The sequence below is a fragment of the Tiliqua scincoides genome, chromosome 2 (genome assembly GCF_035046505.1).
Source record: "Tiliqua scincoides isolate rTilSci1 chromosome 2, rTilSci1.hap2, whole genome shotgun sequence".
NCBI classification, from domain to species: Eukaryota; Metazoa; Chordata; class Lepidosauria; order Squamata; family Scincidae; genus Tiliqua; species Tiliqua scincoides.
The window spans coordinates 216917197-216938309 of NC_089822.1; the positions used below are offsets into that span (position 1 = coordinate 216917197).

The 21113-nt window shown below is 40.9% G+C and overlaps 1 protein-coding gene across 2 annotated transcripts in view; it reads right to left on the reverse strand.

The window, feature by feature from the left end:
- BICD2 (BICD cargo adaptor 2) overlaps window positions 1-21113 on the reverse strand; it is a 113889-nt gene that overhangs the window by 44813 nt on the left and 47963 nt on the right. The gene's annotated exons all lie outside the window — the stretch shown is intronic.

The following is a 21113-nucleotide window of genomic DNA, read 5'->3' on the forward strand; positions in this document are numbered from 1 at the left end:
AATAAACAATCATTTAACCAATTTGCTTTATAATTCCGCTAGGTCATCCCAACTTCTGTCAAAGAGTTCCCTAAGATTCCCAATTTTCAGATACAAGACTGAGAGACACTGAGGTTCTGAGACTGAGTAGGGATTTAAGTCAATATTTCCCTTTTCCAAATGCAATGCTACCCACTGAGATATACCAACTTATCTCTTATGGACCAAGGACTAAGCTTCTGCAAAACTAATACACCTCTGTTGATCTTACTAAACTTGCACTTATTTAAATATGTAACTGCTTGCCTTCTTATAGGTGGGACATCCAAATAGAAAGAGAAAGAGAGCATACAGAAAAAAAGATCCAGATTTGTTTTCTAAAACAAGTTTAGCCATTCTGTAGGTGGCTTGCTATTTTAATTTACATCTTACTAGTGTCAAGCCAAAACATGAATGCATTCACACAATAGTTTTGCCCAAGCCTTGAAATGTCCCCATTACCTTTAGGTAATAAGAATCTCTTTATACAGAGTATCATTATCCAGCCTCAACAAACTTACAGAACTATTGTGAGAACAAAAGGAGGAGAGGAACTATGTACATCACCCTGCTGGTATAAAAATGTGAAAAGTAAATCTGTAGAATTCAGATTATTCTGAATAATCTGGATGTGGTGATCTACGTCAGGTGATGCCTTTCAGAGATGCCCTTCAAAGGGGATTGGACAGAATTATGGAGGAAAGGTTCATCACAAGTTACAGGTCATAATGAATGCATGAATCCTCCCCGATGTTGAAGGTAGCCTATCTCTGAATGCCAGATACAAGAAAATGACTACAGGATATAGGTATCTTGTTGGAACTCTATGTTTCCAGAGGCATCTGGTAGGCCACTAAGAGATACATGAAGCTCAATTAGATGGGCCCTTGGCCTGATCCAGCAAGGCCCTTATGTTCTTGTGGTAATTTTTCATATTCCTTTCTGAAAGAATATAAGACAATTTGAGATTAGGTAGGATTTTTGGGGAGGGGGGAGAAGACATAAGGTGTTTTCTGTTGCCAAGGCAACTGGGTCAATGCTCTGTCTCTGGTTAAAAATATGGATGGAGATGTATCCAAATCCACATCCCACTGAAAGTAATTCAGTCCCGACAGACACAATCTTGTTTTGTTACCAAAAAGGGCTGTTATGTTTTAAAGGGAATTATTATATTACCCTTTTGGAAACTTCAGGATCGCAGGCTAGATAACAAGACAGCATAATGCAAAGAAAATTCCTTTTTAGCTTGAAAAGAGACTGGGAGAAAGATAACTTTCAATAGGATTATATTTTTATTGCAGAAACACACAGGTATACATAATGCACATGGAAAATTGATAAGTATACGTTACTAGTACTTGTGTCTAGTGTACCTAGCTTCTGGTGGTTGCATGTGAGCAGTATTTGGTGCATCCGAGGAGATCAGGAAAAGGGAAATTTGTAGGGGAGGATTTTAGGGGTCCCTGGATGCATAACCCAGTTGCTAACTAAAGATAGGGAAAGAAGGGGAGAAAAGGAGGGGGGGAAAGAAAGGAAGGAATTCCAGATGCATACAGTTACCTGTCCTGAGAAGCAGTTGGGGGGGGGGGGTGGAGAGTCCTATGAAGGACCTCTGCCTTGGAAGGGCAGCCAGAGAGAGAGAGCTAGCACATGGCAGCCTTCTCTTAAAAGGGTTTTTGCTGACCTGGATGCTGACCTGAATGACCCGGATGTGGCCTAGAGCTGTCCTGGATGCGCATGCTCACTACACACAGTGGGACACGTGGAGCATGCAAGAAACACAGGATGATTAGGAAGCCAGCTATCAGCCATGGCTGACCTCTTGGGAGGGGGGAAGGCAGTTTGCATTCGGTACTTAAGAGTGATTAAGCTACAACAACAGGAAACATTTAAATAATGATTTACAGTGATTGAGACAACAATTTGCTCTTCAGACTTTGCTGCTAAAGTCTTTGCTGCTAAAGTTTTTGTTGCTGTGTGCATGGAGAGGTAGAAGTTGTGTAAACTTGTGACTTTTACCAAGGTTTTTGGAAAAGTGTGCTGGGGGAAGTATGTCCTGTGTTTTGAGGCTTGGCCTGCACGAGTTTTAGTCCATAATACATAACCAGATATAAAAATCACAACTTAAAAGGAAAAAGGGGGATTTTCACGTAACAGTTTGTCTAGATAGGCAAAACATACTTTGCACACAGAAAGCTTGATTCACTGTCAAACCGCTTCTCAAAAGTCCAAAACTGGGTTCAAAGTGTCCAAAAATTACCAAGAGCAACAACCACAGCCAAAGCTAAACAAAAACTAGAAAACTTTCAGCTGTGCCAAGCCTACATAGTTCATATCCATCACTATGAAGATTCACAGAAGGGAATGCTTTATTTCTTGCTAACAAGTGGGCCTTTCAATCACTTAACTTCTACTTCAGGATACACATAAGAACATAAGAACATAAGAACATAAGAACAGCCCCACTGGATCAGGCCATAGGCCCATCTAGTCCAGCTTCCTGTATCTCACAGCGGCCCACCAAATGCCCCAGGGAGCACACCAGATAACAAGAGACCTCGTCCTGGTGCTCTCCCCTACATCTGGCATTCTGACTTAACCCATTCCTAAAATCAGGAGGTTGCGCATACACATCATGGCTTGTACCCCATAATGGATTTTTCCTCCAGAAACTCGTCCAATCCCCTTTTAAAGGCGTCTAGGCTAGACGCCAGCACCACATCCTGTGGCAAGGAGTTCCACAGACTGACCACGCGCTGAGTAAAGAAATATTTTCTTTTGTCTGTCCTAACCCGCCCAACACTCAATTTTAGTGGATGTCCCCTGGTTCTGGTATTATGTGAGAGTGTAAAGAGCATCTCCCTATCCACTCTGTCCATCCCCTGCATAATTTTGTATGTCTCAATCATGTCCCCCCTCAAGCGTCTCTTTTCTAGGCTGAAGAGGCCCAAACGCCGTAGCCTTTCCTCATAAGGAAGGTGCCCCAGCCCCGTAATCATCTTAGTCGCTCTCTTTTGCACCTTTTCCATTTCCACTATGTCTTTTTTGAGATGCGGCGACCAGAACTGGATACAATACTCCAGGTGTGGCCTTACCATCGATTTGTACAACGGCATTATAATATTAGCCGTTTTGTTCTCAATACCCTTCCTAATGATCCCAAGCATAGAATTGGCCTTCTTCACTGCCGCCGCACATTGGGTCGACACTTTCATCGACCTGTTCACCACCACCCCAAGATCTCTCTCCTGATCTGTCACAGACAGCTCAGAACCCATCAGCCTATATCTAAAGTTTTGATTTTTTGCCCCAATGTGCATGACTTTACACTTACTGACATTGAAGCGCATCTGCCATTTTGCTGCCCATTCTGCCAGTCTGGAGAGATCCTTCTGGAGCTCCTCACAATCACTTCTGGTCTTTACCACTCGGAAAAGTTTGGTGTCGTCTGCAAACTTAGCCACTTCACTGCTCAACCCTGTCTCCAGGTCATTTATGATGCTCAACCCTGTCTCCAGGTCATTTATGAATGCTGTTCTTTCTAGGTGTTCTAGATAACACCTCTCTAGGTGTTATCAACCACGTCAGATTCTTAAAGAACCCCAATTAGCCACTTTCAGGAACAGAAGTTTTTAAAGCTAATAATTTGTAAGGAGGCATTGTTTGATAATGACCGACCTGACAGATGGACCCAAGGCAAAGAAATGAATGAATGCTATATTTGAACTACAAAATATGTTGGCACTTTCCAAGACATAGCTGAGTCTTCCAGATGAATGAATATGCTCAACATGCCAGCTCCTATAAAGTCAACTTTTCACAGAAAGAAAAAATGATAATACAAATGCTGTGTATTCCCGTCAAGGACAAACTACCACCCCCTTCTCCTCCTCTAAACAAAATTCCTTGTCACATTTCCATTACCATTTATGTTCTAACCCTTCAGAACAGTATCTGTTATCACAGGAGCAAATTTATTTCTCAATATACAAGAAGTGGGCTTCAAGACAATACTTTGCATATTAGATGCGAGCTATTTACTGTAAAGTCACTATTAAATAAAGCAAGACTGAAACATGAGAAGTGTGAAATATTAAATAAAGCAAGAGTGAACATGTGTGATCCAACTTGCATTCAAGGTCCACTTTTTGCTCCTTGCAGATCAAACCCAATTTCAGATAAGCAAATCAGAGAAACCAGAGACAAGAATCACCCACTGAGTAAGTTCAGGCCAGGATATAAAAAAGGCCCAAGGGAAATTAAAAGGTGTCATATTTCAGACAGAAAGTAAGATGCCATCTCTGCATGTCATTGTCAAATGCATTTCAACCGGACAAAGCAGGTTAAAAGTCTAATATCCAAGATTTCTATAAACGTTAGGGATAGCATCAGCAAAACGAAACATGTAAGCTTCTTCTCAATATGCCAGTATTTCTTGCCCACCCCAAACTAAAATTCTTCTTTTATGGGATTACATTATTAAGCCACAACATGGAGAATAAAGTTCCAATATCAACTCAAAACATTTTTTTTTCAGTATAGTTCAAATGAAAACATTTTTAGTCCTAAATCTGGTCAGCATATCAATGCCATGGTGTAGAACAGATGTGGAACAAATCACATCCAACATGATGTTGCTATTTGAGACATTGTTTGAGAAAATACTGCAAGCCAATTTTGAAAATCTGTGGAGTTGGCAGATTTCTATGTTTAAAAAACAACAACAAAAAGTAGCCCTGCTATGCCTATGCTATCTCTCACACCTTTTAAAAAATAAATAAATATGGCACTAGAGCAGTGTTTCTCAAACTGTGGGTCAGGACCCACTAGGTGGATCGTGAGCCAATTTCAGGTGGGTCCCCATTCATTTCAATATTTTATTTTTAATATGCTACCATGATATGTGACTGCATTTGGGAAAATGTTACAGACCTGTACTTTGAACAAGCTACCATGTATAAGCTTTTAACAATGATAGTAAATGGGACTTACTCCTAGGTATGTGTGGGCAGGATTGCAGCCTAGAATTGTTAAAAAAAATTTCCTGTTTGATGATGTCACTTCTGGTCATGACATCACTTCTGGCGGGTCCTGACAGATTCTCATTCTACAAAGTGAATCCCGGTGTGTGAGACCCACTGCACTAGACCATAGGTAGCATGTGTACAAGATTAAAGCAGTTTGCATAGCAATTTGGTGAGTGTTGGGGTGATAATTTAGATTGCAAGCCCTTTTGGGACATAGCTGCTTTGTTTTTTCTGTAAACTACTTTGTGAACTTTTGTTGTTGTTGAAAAGCAGCACAGTATATAAATATTCTTAATAATAATGAGAGTGATGATCACAATCCACCCTGCAGAAGTTTAAAATACATGAATCTGAAAGTTAGTTTCCAAGATGAAATAGAGCTGTACTCACTAGAACCTCACTAGTGCAAAATAAGCCATTTATAAATCCAAGAACCACAACAGGTGCTCCTGTTCAAAGTAGCTCAGGAGAATGAATACTGAAAACCTCTATTCTACATAAATTATCCACAAAGAAAAAGGTGAAAAAGCATACACTCCCAAAGTTTTAAGCTCCAGGTGTTTAAAAGGTCAACAATTTCCCACAACACTAAATGGAAACTGAAATAGAAATGATCGTCTTTTTGAAGTCAATTTATGTAGCTAATGCATCTGGATACTTTCAGAGTAGCGACCAGCTTTCCACATATAATTTCTCATTGGGAGCTAGCTGTGTTATTTTAATATAATTACCCACTTTCACATGAAAAATACAATTACAGAAAGGATTTTCAGATGTTAAAATCTAGGACAACTGACAAAGGGAGGAGGAGAGATCTTGGTCTCTGCCAGGTGTGCATTCAAGTTTTTTTGAGTGTTTCTTGGGGAATACACAGAAGTAACATATCTTCATGTTCTTTTAGATATATATTAGGTAATAAGAAATACATTTTGAACATTTCAATTCTCACCACTAAACCTCACTATTACACACACAAAAATATTGCATTTCTTTTCTTGTCATTTACCAAAAAATGAACGCAAAGTATGACATAAGTATTTTTTTTCATGAAGTGCTTAGCTTCTTCATTCCTATTTTTGAAATATGTTGAAAAATCGCTCTCAGATTGAAACCATTATAAAACGCTCTAGCAATCTATGCATGCAGTCAATACATGCAGTTTAAAGGATTTCTGCCTTGTGTTGTGGCACCTGGAGTGTCAGTTTCCAAGATGTCATGCTGACTGAACCTTTGACTTTTCTTTTCATCTCATAAATCATATACTTATTACAAGCAGGTTCTTTTCTCATTTGAATTGACCCATTTACACGAGAAAAGAACTGTTGCCATGACAAAGCAAGTTTCCTCATACCTTCTACCAACCCATTCTTCCTTTCAGCAGCATTTGGTGTGTGGCCACATCAAATTACTTGCTGAAATTTAAAACAGACCCTTTAATTTCAATAGAGTTTTCTCATTATTTGAATAACAGGCAAGGGTTACTACCTCAGTTAGGCAGGCATTATTTTTCACATGCTGTTTTTTGATTGTAGACATTGATGACTCTGAATTCTGGACAATTCAGGCACTGACTCACAGAACTCTTAAGACTGATTAACTTCCCATTTACTATTTTATTTTTGAATGTATATATTGCTTTCTTCAACATGCCCCCACTTCCAAATGGTACATACTTTGAAAACAGATAAAACAAATCCTAACCAATAAATCAAATCCTATAAAATTCACCACCACTACCAAGAGGAAAAACCAACAAGGCAGATGCTTCTTCCACAATCAGATCAGAAAGAAGTTGGATGAGCATGTTTTTGACATATCCAGGTATGGAGGGAGTCAGTAAAACAGAGCAGTTGAACCGTACACATTTTATTTGTTGTTTGACCTTGTAAACATGACAGATATGAATGGAACTATTTATTTGTTACACATTACAGATTAATCTGAAGTGCCTAGCCCAGAGGTGTCAAACATAAGGCCCGCAGGATGAATGTGGCCCCCAATTTATCCAGCCTCCATTATATTTGGGCTCTCCCAGCATGATAATTGGTCTCTCTCATATCTTGAAATTATGAACAAGATTTGCACATTTTCTCTTCTGTCATTTGCAGTTTCTGTGCGAGAACAAAGTGCTTATTTCTGGCGGCCATCATCTGCTTTATGGTGTCACTTCCTGCTTAAAGATGTCACTTCTGGTCCTCAGCAGGTGAGGAGTTTCACATTCCTGGCCTAGCCTATGAGGTGCATATCAAAAGCTATTTTGGGTCAAGTGCCATGGATCCACCCATACAGTTAGGTTCAGCTTCAGTGCTTCCACTACAGTTCCTGCATCCCTGGGCCTTTCACAACCAGATCCATTCAACCTGGCTCCCCTGCCAAAGAGTTCTCACAGGAATACACACCATACCCACCAAGCCTATCTTCCCCCATCATTCTGACCTCATCCAACAGAGTGCCTCCATGTTCAGTTCTTTCCCCTCACAGCTTCAATCTGGCCAGAAGAAAGACAGGAAAATGGGGGTGTGTATGTGCAGACCAATAAGCCAGGGAAGTAGTCTACTGAAGTATCTATGCCAGTGTTTCTCAAACTGTGGGTCAGGACCCACTAGGTGGGTCACGAGCCAATTTCAGGTGGGTCCCCATTCATTTAAATATTTTATTTTTAATATATTAGACTTGATGCTATCATGGTATGTGACTGCATTTGGGGAAATGTTACAGACCTGTACTTTGAACAAGCTACTATGTATATGCTTTTAACAATGATAGGAAATGAAACTTACTCCTAGGTATGCCTGGGTAGGATTGCAGCCTAGAAGTGCTTAAAAACAAACAAAATTTCCTGCTTGATTATGTCACTTCCGGTCATGACATCACTTCTGGTGAGTCCTGACAGATTCTCATTCTAAAAAGTGGGTCCCAGTGTTAAATGTGTGAGACCACTGATCTACGTTAAAATGAGTATTGTGTTGGAGGGACATTGTCTGGAGGGCACAGTCTCTCCTGCCTATGTGAAGGAGCAAAACATACCTCTTTGACATTCTGGGGTTGCATCCCTATATGCATTGTCAGAATGTCAGACAGCAAAATGCTAAAAATCCTTCATTAAATCTCTTTAGGATTTGCATATACTGCCCATGAATCTCTTGCAGCTTAAAAGTACAGCTCAGCATACCAGCATTACAACAATAACCACCCCAGTGACTTATTACGCTGAAATCTCTTCACTGATGAAAGCATGATTCACACAAGCAAAATTAGCTTGGCATATAAAGAGCATGTCAGTTTGGGATCACTGGGTCTTAACCTGCAAGAAAACCGTGGAAGGGTAACACAGGATTAAATAGTACACATATGCAATGTAGTTAATTAGATACAACTGAAGAACTTTGAGGCACATTTTGGACTATTAAATGGGGTTGTGTTGGTTGCATTTTTTTTAGGTATATACAATTTCCTTTCCTCCTACAAGATGATTTTAATAAGATTTCTAGCAAAGCAATTAAAGGCTGATTAAGAATACTTGCTGCACCCTGCTGTGGCCTCGCGTGTTATTGATGTGTTTCTTGACAGGACTAGAGTTCAGGTGGAGCTCTATGCAAATTGCCTTCCTCCGCTACACTGCATGTCAGAAGAAAAAAAATTATTTTAGGATTACACTCAGACTAACAGACCAAGCTGATGGGGAATGACACATTCCCTTGATCTTATAATATTGTTGGCAATGCTTTGTATTCTGCTGCTGCTTCCCTCTTTTCCATAGACAGATATTTCCCTATCAACGCTTTTATTAGAAGTGTGAATTCCCCCCCCCCCACAAATGTTTGTAAATTCCTCAGTGTATTAAAAGCCATGAACAGAAACTGTGTTTACAAATTAAGCGGGAGGGGGAAGAGAAAGAGAATCAACTCCTTCATTCCAAATGGGAGTTCTGTATTCATCATCAATTCAGCTCTCTATAACATGATTGAAATATGACATAATCACTTATATGATTATGAAAGAAAGAATGTTAAGAAAGAATGCACAGAAAGAATGTTAAGATACTTAAACACAGAAGACACTCTGAATTCAGATATCTATTTAAAACATTTACACACCATCTTTCTTGTCCCTAGGCACAGTGTCTTATAGTTAGTAAATACACAACAACAAAAAGTAAAAGAATAAGTGGAAAGGGAGGCTCAGTCCAAAGCTTCAATTTACAACAGGACAACAGCAGCAATAAGGAAGGCATAGATAACAAGACTATCAGGTTAACTGCAAGCATTAAATCACGCCCAACACAATGATTACATGCCTAATACTGTGCGCGGGTCCAATTATAGGTTACTGAAATGCACAGCCACATTCTACCTCTCCTGTATCTCCTGGCAATGTCATGTGAAGCAGATACATCACATGACATTATAGCTTTCAGCAGTTTCCTGCTGTGAAGCAGCCTGGATCTCTGCAGCACAGCTTAGGTTCACTCCAAGCAGCTCTGGGGAATGCCTGGTGATAATGTCATAACCATGCACCTCCACTACAACAATGAATGGCAGCTCCCCAGCTGCTCATCAGCAGAATCTGGTAACAGCTGAGGGCTGGAACAGAAGGAAGGGGAGAAAGGAAATGGCAGCAGGGGAGGAAGAAGAGAATGAGAAAGAGAAGGGGGAGGAAAAACAGTGGGAGAAAGAGCAAGAGAGATGAAAAGAGATGGGGCTAGAATAAAGGAGCAAACAGTGAAAGGCTGAGTAAGGGGGAGAGTACCAGACACTTTTGGGACATGCTTAAAGGTAGAGGAGATACTGCTGTAATGGAGGCCTAGTGCCAACAGCCAAGTTGCTCCAAGGGAATTTCCCCTTCAGAGACTGAAACAAGAGGCTAAGCTATAAACTGAGTAGGAGGATGGGGTGGGGGAGGCTCTTGCATATCAGCATACCTCAGGGAGACAATGAGAGGCTGCTGGCATCCATCTGGCACAACTGGAACCTACAATTTCCCCCACTCAGTCCTTGCCCAATGGCTTTGCAGAGTCTCCACTTATCTGGACTGGGAACAGGGGAGCGAATATAATAGGACCACTTATTTTTTGTGAAGCAAGCTTCTTCAAGTTTGTCATCCTGATTGGGTCTTTATTTTTTTGTTGAAATGAATTTATCAGACTCACTTTTCTTTTGGAACCTTTTCTATAGACATGTTCACATCCCCATCCCTAGGATGTAGCACTCCCACTGTGGGATGAGAAGAAGCCACCTTTCACCTTTCACATATGGCAGCCAATACAAGTGGTAGGGAAAGTAGGGATATGCTTAACACAACACTGTCATGTCACTTCCCTGCTCTAATTACCAGACGATACAAAGAAGCCATGCAGACTGGCAGCAGCCACACATTTCAGGGAACACTTTACTTTATTGGGTCCTGAATCAAATATAAAATAATGTAGTAACTTCTCTGCTGTGTGTTCAAAATCTGACCTTTCAGTATCCTTAGGACCACACTATAGAAGAGCATACTTGCACCTATTTTCCCCCCCTGAAAGTTTCCATTTTACCTGCTGTTCCTACAGAAATCCCAGAATAATTCCTAAAACCCTCTGAAGTGGCTCTAAATTAAGGAAAAATCATAGCCTTACAATGTTACACAGCGTAAATGCAGTACTATTCACAAAATGGCAACATAATAGCAGGACACAGTAGCAGAAAGGGGGGGGGGACATCAACAGACTCTCCATCTATCATGGGTATGTTATTTTCTGTACCAAACTCTCAAACCAAACCAGATGGAGCACATGCTAATCTCTTTCATCTCCTTCAAACCAAAACAGTTTTGGTGTAGACTTCTCCATTTTGTTCACAGCAGCTTTGCTGCATTTACCTATCAGTGTATCTCATCAACATTATACTAATCAAGATGGTTAACAATACACATCAGCTGATTAATTAGCACTAAAAGGAACTAGACTTTTTGTTCACACTTCCTTAATGCAGCCCAAGAACATAATTACAAATTTTATAACAGTAGCAGGATGTAATTTTTCCCCCCTGTGTATCAGATTTCAAATTAAGAAATAGGATGAGGTACAAAATTCACTTTTTGGACAGTACTATCTTGCTCATAATCAGTTTCATGTGTATTCCATATGCCTACAATAGCATTATGAATGGAGTACCATTATGCTTGGAGTATTAAGCATGAAGTATCAGGTGAACAATTCAGTAACATGAGAATTTCAGGTTTCATTTAAGATGGCAAACATCTAATCCAGTGGTTCTCACATATTTAGCACCAGAACCCACATTTTAGAATGAGAATCTGTCAGGACCTACTGGACATGATGTCATGACTAGAAGTGACATAATCAAGCAGGAAATTTTTTAACTATCCTAGGCTGCAATCCTATCCACACTTGCCCAGGAGTAAGTCCCATTTACTAGCATTGTTAAAAGAATACACATAGTAGCTTGTTAAAAGTACAGGTCTATAACACTCCCCAAATGCAGTCACATACCATGGTAGCATCAACTCTAACATATTATTCTTTGTTTCCCCAGCATGTTTCTATTTCTGAAACAGTATTGCCTCTATTGAATTGAACTGGAAAGTCACTACTGATGTTCCAGCATCCTAATCCCATGATCTAGTTGCTTGTTTCCTAATAAGTGTTCCATTCTTTTCTAGGCATCAGTCTCAAGACATTGTAGGTGGTACAAACACTCAGAGAATCTTGAGGGAAAGGGTAGTGCCACTGGAACTGTTTGACAGCACCCAACATAGAAAGTCATAACTGTAGGGAGCTTTTCTCTGGATGCAAAAGTCCTGGCAATCCCACCAAAAAGAAACTTGTTTTTCAAATAAATGCCTGATTGATACCCTAAGACAGTGGTTCTCACACATTTAGCACCGGGACCCACCGGGACAGAATGAGAATCTGTTGGGACCCACTGGAAGTGATGTCATGACCAGAAGTGACATCATCAAGCAGAAAATTTTTTAACTGTCCTAGGTTGAAATCCTACCCACACTTACCCAGGAGTAAGTCCCATTTACTATCATTGTTAAAAGCATATACATAGCAGCCTGTTAAAAGTACAGGTCTATAGCATTTCCCCAAATGCAGTCACATATCATGGTAGCATCAAGTCTAATATATTAAAAATAAAATATTGAAATGAATGGGGGCCCACCTGAAATTGGCTCGTGACTCACCTAGTGGGTCCCAACCCACAGTTTGAGAAACAATGCCCTAAGATGTAAGCAGCTCTGCTGTGCCAGCAGGTAGCCCTAATAGTCTAAGCTCAGTGTTGTCTCTTCTGGCTGGAAGCAGCTCTCTAAGGATTGAGGCAGAGATTGCTCCTTGCCATACTACCTGAAATCCTTCCACGCCAAGAACTGAACCCAAGCCTTATATAGCAGGGGTGGGGTCAATTGGAGTGGTTTTCAATGTTATCCCCTCTCATGTAAAGAACATTAGAGAGCGTAATGAGAATGATATGACCGTGACTACAATTTTCAGTCCTCCTAAAACTAGGAGCAATCCCCTTAAAGACTAGGAAAATGGGGTTCCTGGATCTTCCAACTGCACAACGTATTATAAAAAGAGACTAGCTGTATCATTAGGTCACTTGGGCTTGCTGTGCTTTTTTGGCAGTGCTCCAGACCTGAATAAGGCCAGCCCCAGACGGTCAGACTGCTATTAAATTTAATCCCTAGGTTTTTTGTGGTATGGACATCTGTCTACCAGCAACTTCCCAGGAGCCATCAATTTTGCTCACATGGGCCAATAACCATACATCAACTAGTAATTATTTTGGTCTCTGCTGACCAAGAGCAAGCGGATGTATATAGAATTAATAGCTAGTTGCCAAAGTCATCCAATTCAGCTTATTAGGGCAATCATTAGAGGCCCTTCTCATACACAAGACAAACATATCTATTTTGTTCAAACAGTCCAAGATTGCAACCCTATACACAATTTCCTGGGTATAAGTCTCACTGAACATAATAGCGTTTATTCCAAGTAAACATGCATAGGATTGTGCAATAAAGAAATATTGCTATTCTTTTCTGACACAGTGCAAACTTGCATCAGTGTTGTGCAAAAGGTGATAGCAGGCATTGAGACAGACACACATACAGCATTTGAATTCCTTGAAGACTTGTATAGTACGTTCATGCCTTCAATTAATGACACCTCAGAGTTGTACTAATTTCTCCTTTATTCCACATGTGTGGAATCGCTCTGGAGACCAATGACCTTGGTGCATTAATTTCCAGCCTGGAGCCCATGTCTTCCTGTCCAAAGTATCTACATTTGCATATGACATTTTATGCACAGATAATGGAATACAGGAGCTGCATTACTACAAAGGAAAAGTGCTTGCCTTCTCACTTAACTGCACAGCAATGATTTGAGTGTAAGGATAGCACTCTTCACTAAATTTGATACAAGGCACTGATGGATCAACTGTTCTCTCTCCTTGGCTCTCTAAAACATGTAACAGGTACATGTTGGCAAATAGCCATTCTTTGCTCAAGCAGCTAAACTAAAATCAAAAGCAGGTTTTTGAACGTCTACTTGATTGCAGTCATGTCACCCGAGTAGGCCTCACCTTGAGGGCACAACAGCTTTTGCACCTGGAATATTTCCAGTGTTTTCCCCTTCTCCCCATAATGAGTATTTCCTAATGGCTGAACAATAGGCATACTGTTAAAGCAAGCAGTGCTGTGAGCACCTCTGAGGCTAGAAGGTTTATTTGCCAATGCAATCCCACAGACTGCACGTGACCTGCCTTGCACTGCAAATAGGATTTGCCAGCAAATGGGTCAGGCTGTCATGCATATTCATAGCAGCCTCCACATGACTTGTAAAGGTTAAACCAGAGGCTGCTGGCTGAGGAGACCTGATATTACAAAGCAGCAGCTCCCAAACTGTTAGGAGGTTACAGCACATGGGACTAGCAAATTACCCTAGGACCCATGTGCACAGGGCAAAGCCCTGGAATATTTGGTTTGCACGTAATTACAGTAGTGGAAGGAATAAGACATTTACATGTGTTAGAATGTCAAAGTACAATCGATACTACTCCCTCAAAGGGTCACCTTTAAAATTAAAATTTTAATTGTGCTCTTCATCCCCACAACTTTTCCTACCCAAAGATGATATAGCTAGTTTTTGTTCACATTGTTTCTCACTATCTGTTTAGAGCAGCGATTTCCAAATTTTTAGCATCAGGACCCACCTAAAAAAATTAGTTTCACTTTACCAGCTGCTTAAGCCTCCATGACTATGATGGTGACTGGGCAGTAGTGCTCCCACCAAACAGCAGGCTATTTAACCCTTGATGCACATAGTTTAACCTGCTTTGTCAGTTTAGTAACCCACCAAAAAATGGGTTGTGACTCACTGGTGGTCTCGAGACCCACAGTTTGGGAACCATTGGTCTAGGGCAGAGGTTTTCAGACTGGGGCATTGTGATGCCCAAGCCTGTGGGCCCTGGCCTCTTTGCCCTTGAGGGGTGGGAGCAGCCAGGAGGCAGGGAGGAGGCAGCGGCGCGATCCCCAGGATCACACCACTCAGGGGGCTGCAGGGGTTTGGTTGTACTTACCAGAGACTTTGCAGCCTTCCAGGGGTGCAGGGACCCCTGCACGAGCATCTGCGGGGCTCCCCAGGGCTTCCAAAGTGAAAGTGGGGAGATTGTGCCCCGCCTCCGTTAAACCGGAAGCGGAGCACCATCGCTCCACTTTCACTTCTGACAGGGCTGCAGGGACTGGTGTGCACCCACCAGTCTCTGCAGCAGCCTTCCCTTTGTGCGGGGAGCCCTGCACGAGCCTCTGCAGGGCTTCCCAGGTCAGGGAAAGTGAAAGTGGTGCAATCACGCTCTGCCTTTTGGTCCCTATCTCTATAATAAGCCTTTTTCACTTCAAGTGCAAGCCGTTATGTGGCTGATACATCACAATACTCCTTAGTGCGACTCCATGGGGAAGGACTTTTATAAAAATGTACATATCTGTATGAGGGAACAATAATTCCAGTGGGAACTAAAACTTTTCTGTTTGGCTTTCCTGCCACAGATATGTTTGTCTTTTTCTTGGTTAGGTGCATTTTTGCTTTACCTCTCTCTGGATACTTTTTTGTGCTTTCTTGTTTTGGCTGTTTACTTAAAATAACATTTTTAATAAGATTTTATTATTTATGTTATTGGTTTTCTTATTGTTGCTTTATGTGTTTTTATTTATTATTTTCTAACCGCGGATCTGTCTCAGCATGGGTCCCCCAGACATGTGCTGAGCCAAACTTGGCCCAACCTGAACCATCTGAAGGCAACCAGAGCTGCACTCTAGTTGCTTCTGAAGGGCTTTCTGAAGTCTTCAGAGGCTGCACATGTCTTCAGAGGCATGCCTCCTAGAGGCAACAAGTATGACTTTAGTTTTTGGAGGAAAACCTGAAATGACATCTTTATGACTTAAAAGACATTCTTAGGGTTGGGGAAGCCCAAGGCTTTACATTTACTATATAACATTTTTAAAGCATTTAAAAACAGCATATATTTTTCAAATTCTCATTCAAAGAGCAATCAGAAAAGCGATATTTTTTTTATTTTAGCTTCACAAACACGTCAGACTGAGAGACATTTACCCAAAGTACATTGGGTTCCTAGAAAGGAATCTACATGCACTGTACTTCTCACAGGGACTGTGAACACATAACAGCAAGCAAAACAACATCTAGTTTTTAAAGTGGACCCAAAGTTCTGACCAGATAACCCTGGGGAACAATAGATTCAAAGAAGGCAAAAACAGAGCATTTATCAAATGAGGCCATTAAGGACATCTGAGGAGGCCACAGAGGCACCACTGTTTTAAAAAGGGTGCAATGTGCAGTACGTTTATTTAAGGTCAACCTGCGGATTCATCTGGAGTCAGACCTAAAGACCACATTGAATACAACTGCCTTAGATAGCCACAATACTTAATGGTCTCCAGGAGAAGACTACTTTACACATAATCATTTGGTTGCCAAGTTGCATGAACTGAATGCAGACATCCCAAAAATTATTTTGATGCAGCCCAGGCAATATACCCCCAAAAAATATCAGCAACAAAATCTGTTCAGTTTTTTCAAGATTCAGGTTTACAGCTGGGTCTCCACAAATTAGAACATATAAAGAACAAGTAGCAACATTAAACAAGGACCCATGTGTCTAAAAAATGGCAAGAAGGGTTAAAAGTTCAAGCGTAGTTTTATTCCCCTTGCTTTCTAATCCAGATCCAAAATTAATTGTGTTCTGATTCAAAGATTTAATTTGGGATTATTTCTACTAAAACTTTAAAAATGAAACAAGTAGAGTCAACAGTTCCCCCTCATGAATCCAGCAATTAAGAAGTAGTTACTACAAGAGGGTAATAATTTTGCACATATGCACTTCATTCAAGAGTCAGGCTGATTACAGCCTTTCACATGTTTTCCCCAACATCCTTAATCTTATCTTCTGGAACACTCGCCATAGCACAATGAAAAGGGCAGAAGGATTGAGATTCAAATACTGTAAAGAGAGGATGATGGGGTCAAAGATTGGTCAACAGCATGATGACATGCATTACTATAAACTGAAGACTAATCTGAGGATATCACAGCCAGGTTCAGGAGAATAAATCATCCCATGAAAGTAGATCAAGCATCAGCACATGGCCTGAATATGCATCTTTTAACAATTCATTATGTCAGATTGGACAAGTTCCATTTAAAAATTAATATTTAGAAAAACCTAAATGTTTAAAAATTAATTTTGAGTTCATTTAAAAGTCTTCATTTTGTTAAATGCGGAACAAAAATAAAGCCGCTAAAGCAATGGTTCCCCAACTGTGAGCCATGGTTCCCCAAGGAGCCACAGAACCCTTATTAAAAACACACCACCCTATACAATATATAGGATTGTAGCCCTAATGGGGAGCCGTGGCCAACAGCCCAATAGGTCAAGGGAGGTTTGGGAACCACTGATGTATTTACCTAATGAGCAACTATAGAGATCCATATTGTGCCTCTGTAGGCAAAAATTGCATGAAATGTGGGGATTGTTTAAAGTTTTCTATGTAGTGCAGATGGCAGATGAGTCAACTGTCACTCTCGACTGTAGTCTTTGGCCAACATAAGAGTTATAGTCTGAACAAGAACAAAATATTTAGAAGCAATTTTCACTCAGTATTTCCTTCATCTTTGCTATCATATAGGGAAACATGCTGAACACAAGTGGCTACCAGAATTTCTACAGATTTAGCCAATATTGTCTAATCTTCACTGCCAATAGTTTGACAGACCCGCCAAAAGATGTATCTGAGACATTACTTGGGAACAAGCCACAATGTGGGAATAGCCAAATACACTGATTGGAAAGAAATTTTATTGTGAGCACTCAACATCAGATCCATCTCCATAAATCCCTTCTTATGCATTTTTTTTAAGGTTTGTATCAAAGATCTTTTTAAGAGTAATATGAATCATACCGATACACTGAGCTGGGAGCTATGATTAGCTGCAGTTCCCTGTGAAGCATACATTTCATCTTAAACCCAGATTTGCTGCCATGTAACATGTGAAAGGCCCTTTGATTCAACCTACATGACAAGAGATTATGCAGCAAAATATGAAAATCCATTACCATCAGTTGTGCTTAAAAGACGTGCTTTCCCCATATTGTACTGTTTTGCAAGGATTTGCTTGTTTATGTGGCACCTGTAAATTTTTTTTATATATATTTGAGAGAAAGTACCAGGTATACAGATCAAGCCTGCATGTTTTGGCTCTTTTAACATCATGTGAGACATGTAGATTTAAAGCCTAGGCTTCGACTGACCCCCACAACATCTCAAAGGAAGTACCAAGAAACTTCTGAGGACTCTGGGTAGTTCCACTAAGAAGAATCCCCAAAGAAAAAGCTTGGATGCTTTCCAAGTTCTTACTGAGGAAGCAGTAAGAAACACTCAAGGGAAGCATAAACCATCGATCCTAGAGACCTAGAAGACTGAGAGGAGAGTAATGCTTTATTTAGGAGTAATGAAGCCTGAGGACAAAATCTGCTTCACTGATGAGAATGCTTATTGCTGAATACCATGGTGCCTCTTGCACCATGAACAGTGCCAAAACAACTCCATGTACAGAGTCTGACTAAGGAGCGCTGTTTTTCAGATCAAGAACAAATTAGTGTTAAATATACACAAAACTGAATCGCACATCCACTTCACGTTTTTCAGCCCTGACATGCAACCACCTTTTGTAAGAATACAATACACACACCTACCTGACATCAGTTTCTAAACAAACATGCAAGAGAGTAAAGTAGAAGCACTACTAGTGAGCTCAAAATGTTGCACCTGTCTTTGTATAATTCTTCTTTCCTATCAATCAGTTCATTATACAAAGGAAATGAACAAAGAATTAATGCAATCCCCCAATTTCTACTCCAACTCCCCCAACTTGCATTGATGCAATGCAGCTTTCATGCAACACTCAGAGTTGCCCCACATGATGCTGCACATCAGAAGCATTTGATGCATTGAACCTAATTAGTTCTGCTCTCATTTACTCTGTCGCTGTGCCTGAAAAATTAATATATTTTCAAAATCTATCACAAATATTAAGGAAACCACCACCAATCACTCCAGCTCAACATGTTACCCCAATCTACCATTACAGTGAAAAGATGTAACCTTTATCACACTGTGTGCGTCCCAGAGTCAGAGCTCTCCTCACAGCAGGAGCCAATTAAACAGTTCTGCTGGAAGTGTGAGAAGGGCATCACTAATGGCCCATGCAGTGAATGCTGGCGCTAGCTGGGAGGGGTGGGTGGGCAGTAGGGAGGGATAGTCTGCCTAGCAACTGGTTCCTAGAAAGCTTTGCATGTAACAAAAACAGCCAGCATTCTTACTTGGAGTGACTCTTCCCTCAGCACTACTACTAAAGCAGAGCCTACATTTCTTTCCACATTTCCAGGCCACTGCAAACTTTAATCCAGCCCACAGATACATTGTCGCTCCCCCAGCCTCATGCATTCCTGACTAAGGCACCCAATGACATGCGGCTCTGAAATGTCAAGCAAAACAAGGCAGTACTTTAATAAATGCCACACTGCCCTTTTCTCACGTGAAAGGCTGATAGACCAAGCTAACCGTACTCAACAGATGAAGCAACATGAGGCATTAAATGTTGTTTTCACACATTCACAAGCAGGTTCAAGGGCTGGGTTCTCTCTATTACATTTACAATGCAATGTACAGCATTCCCCCCTCACAAAAGGACTGTGTTTGGAAGTTAGCAAATGTGTACACATGACCTTCCACTACCACCACCACATGAAAGGCATATATTGTAATTCAGTCAAGGGAAGTACCACAGTCAAAGAAAGTGCTGGGGGGAAAAACAAGAGATCATAAAAAGGAGGTAGCCTTACTGAGAGCAGTGCTCCATTACTGCCCTCATTAAGCTGACGGGGTCTGATCTAATTTCTTCTTGAAGGGGACAAAATACTTAAAAAGAATCAGGCAATTCAGAAATGTGATCCCCATTTGGTTGGATTTGCTGAGAAACATTAGCACGCATACAGAGTCTTCACCTACCAAATGTTTATGCCTAATAAAGGTTGACTTGACTTGACATTAGCACGCTAAACTTTTCCTGTTGCACCCTGGTTCAGTTTCGTCTTCCAGAATACAAACAAGATCAGAAGAACAAAAAAAACCAGGGCTTTCTCTCCACAGCCCTGCCACCTTTCAAATGCTGGATATTGTTCGCATGGAACAAAGGTGTAGCCGTGCGTGTTTAAATGGAACCTTACCAATTCAAGGTGAACGCAGCCAGAAGAGGACATTTCTGTAACAAACAGCATTTCCAAGAGGGTCTGCTTTTCTTTACCATTAACTAAACATTCTAACAGCCAAGAAGAAATAGCTTGAACACCATCCCATGTGGCAGCATAAGCTGCAACTGATCACCTGCACAGTTATTTTGCACAAAACAACTGCATGAGCATAGAGAAACCTGCTCCAACCACACATGGTACACTGAGGCCAAAGTTGACTTACAAAGCTGAAACAATGGCCACATGGCCTAATTTAAAGCAGTTTCCATATGGTGCCTCCAAAGCACAGGCCGGCCTTAATCTGATGCTTCTTGTTGGCATTGACATGCAGAAGGAAAGAGTATATACATCTATTTTCAGCCTCCAAAACAACTAGCGCCTCAATTAATTATTAAATGCGACTCTAGTTGCATTAGTTGCATTTAAAGAGAAAGTGAATAAAGGTCAACACCCGGACACCATGCAAAGAGGGCCTGTGGTCAGTGCTCCACTATCACTGAAAGCTTTAAAAGCCTTCTTAGTGGTGGGTACCCCATTTGTGAAATTCCCAGGTGTAGGAGATTCACATGTTATCCCCCACGCTGATTTTGAAAATGAAGACATAGAAGCATTTTATTTCAAACAGCTCTAAAAAACTACAATATTGTTCATACTGACTCTTGCCCCATGAGATGTTTTATGGCCCTGAGCGATAACTTGGGAGATAGGAGATACTGCTAGGATTATTTATATAGCACAATCTCTGTATATGGCTCTTTACAATGGATGAGAGAAGAGGCCCATGCCTCCAGGAACTCATGATCTGGAAAGCTCGATCAAGAATGACAAGCCCTGACTGCAAGTCAATGTTTACAGTAAAGTAAGCACGCAGCACAGCAGACAGGATTTAGGACCCAGATTCAAATCCCAGCTCAGTCATTAAGCCTTGGGCCTGTTGTTTCCACACAGTTATTCTCAGAGTTATTCCAAAGTTAAAATGGGAGACAGGAGACTAAGTATGCCACCTTCAGCTCCTTGGAAGAATAAAAATGAACAAAATGAATTATGTCTACAGCAGTCCAGCAAATGGGATTATGTGACCATTGGGAAAGGGGGAGAAGGAAAATAATCTTGTAGCCATTTGGACAGATCCTTGTGTGCAAGAATCTTCACATGCACAGAAGGTTTTGCACAAGACTGGGATGGGGGGGGTCTGCATGAAATGAGTGGAAGTGCCCTTCTCCCATGCCAT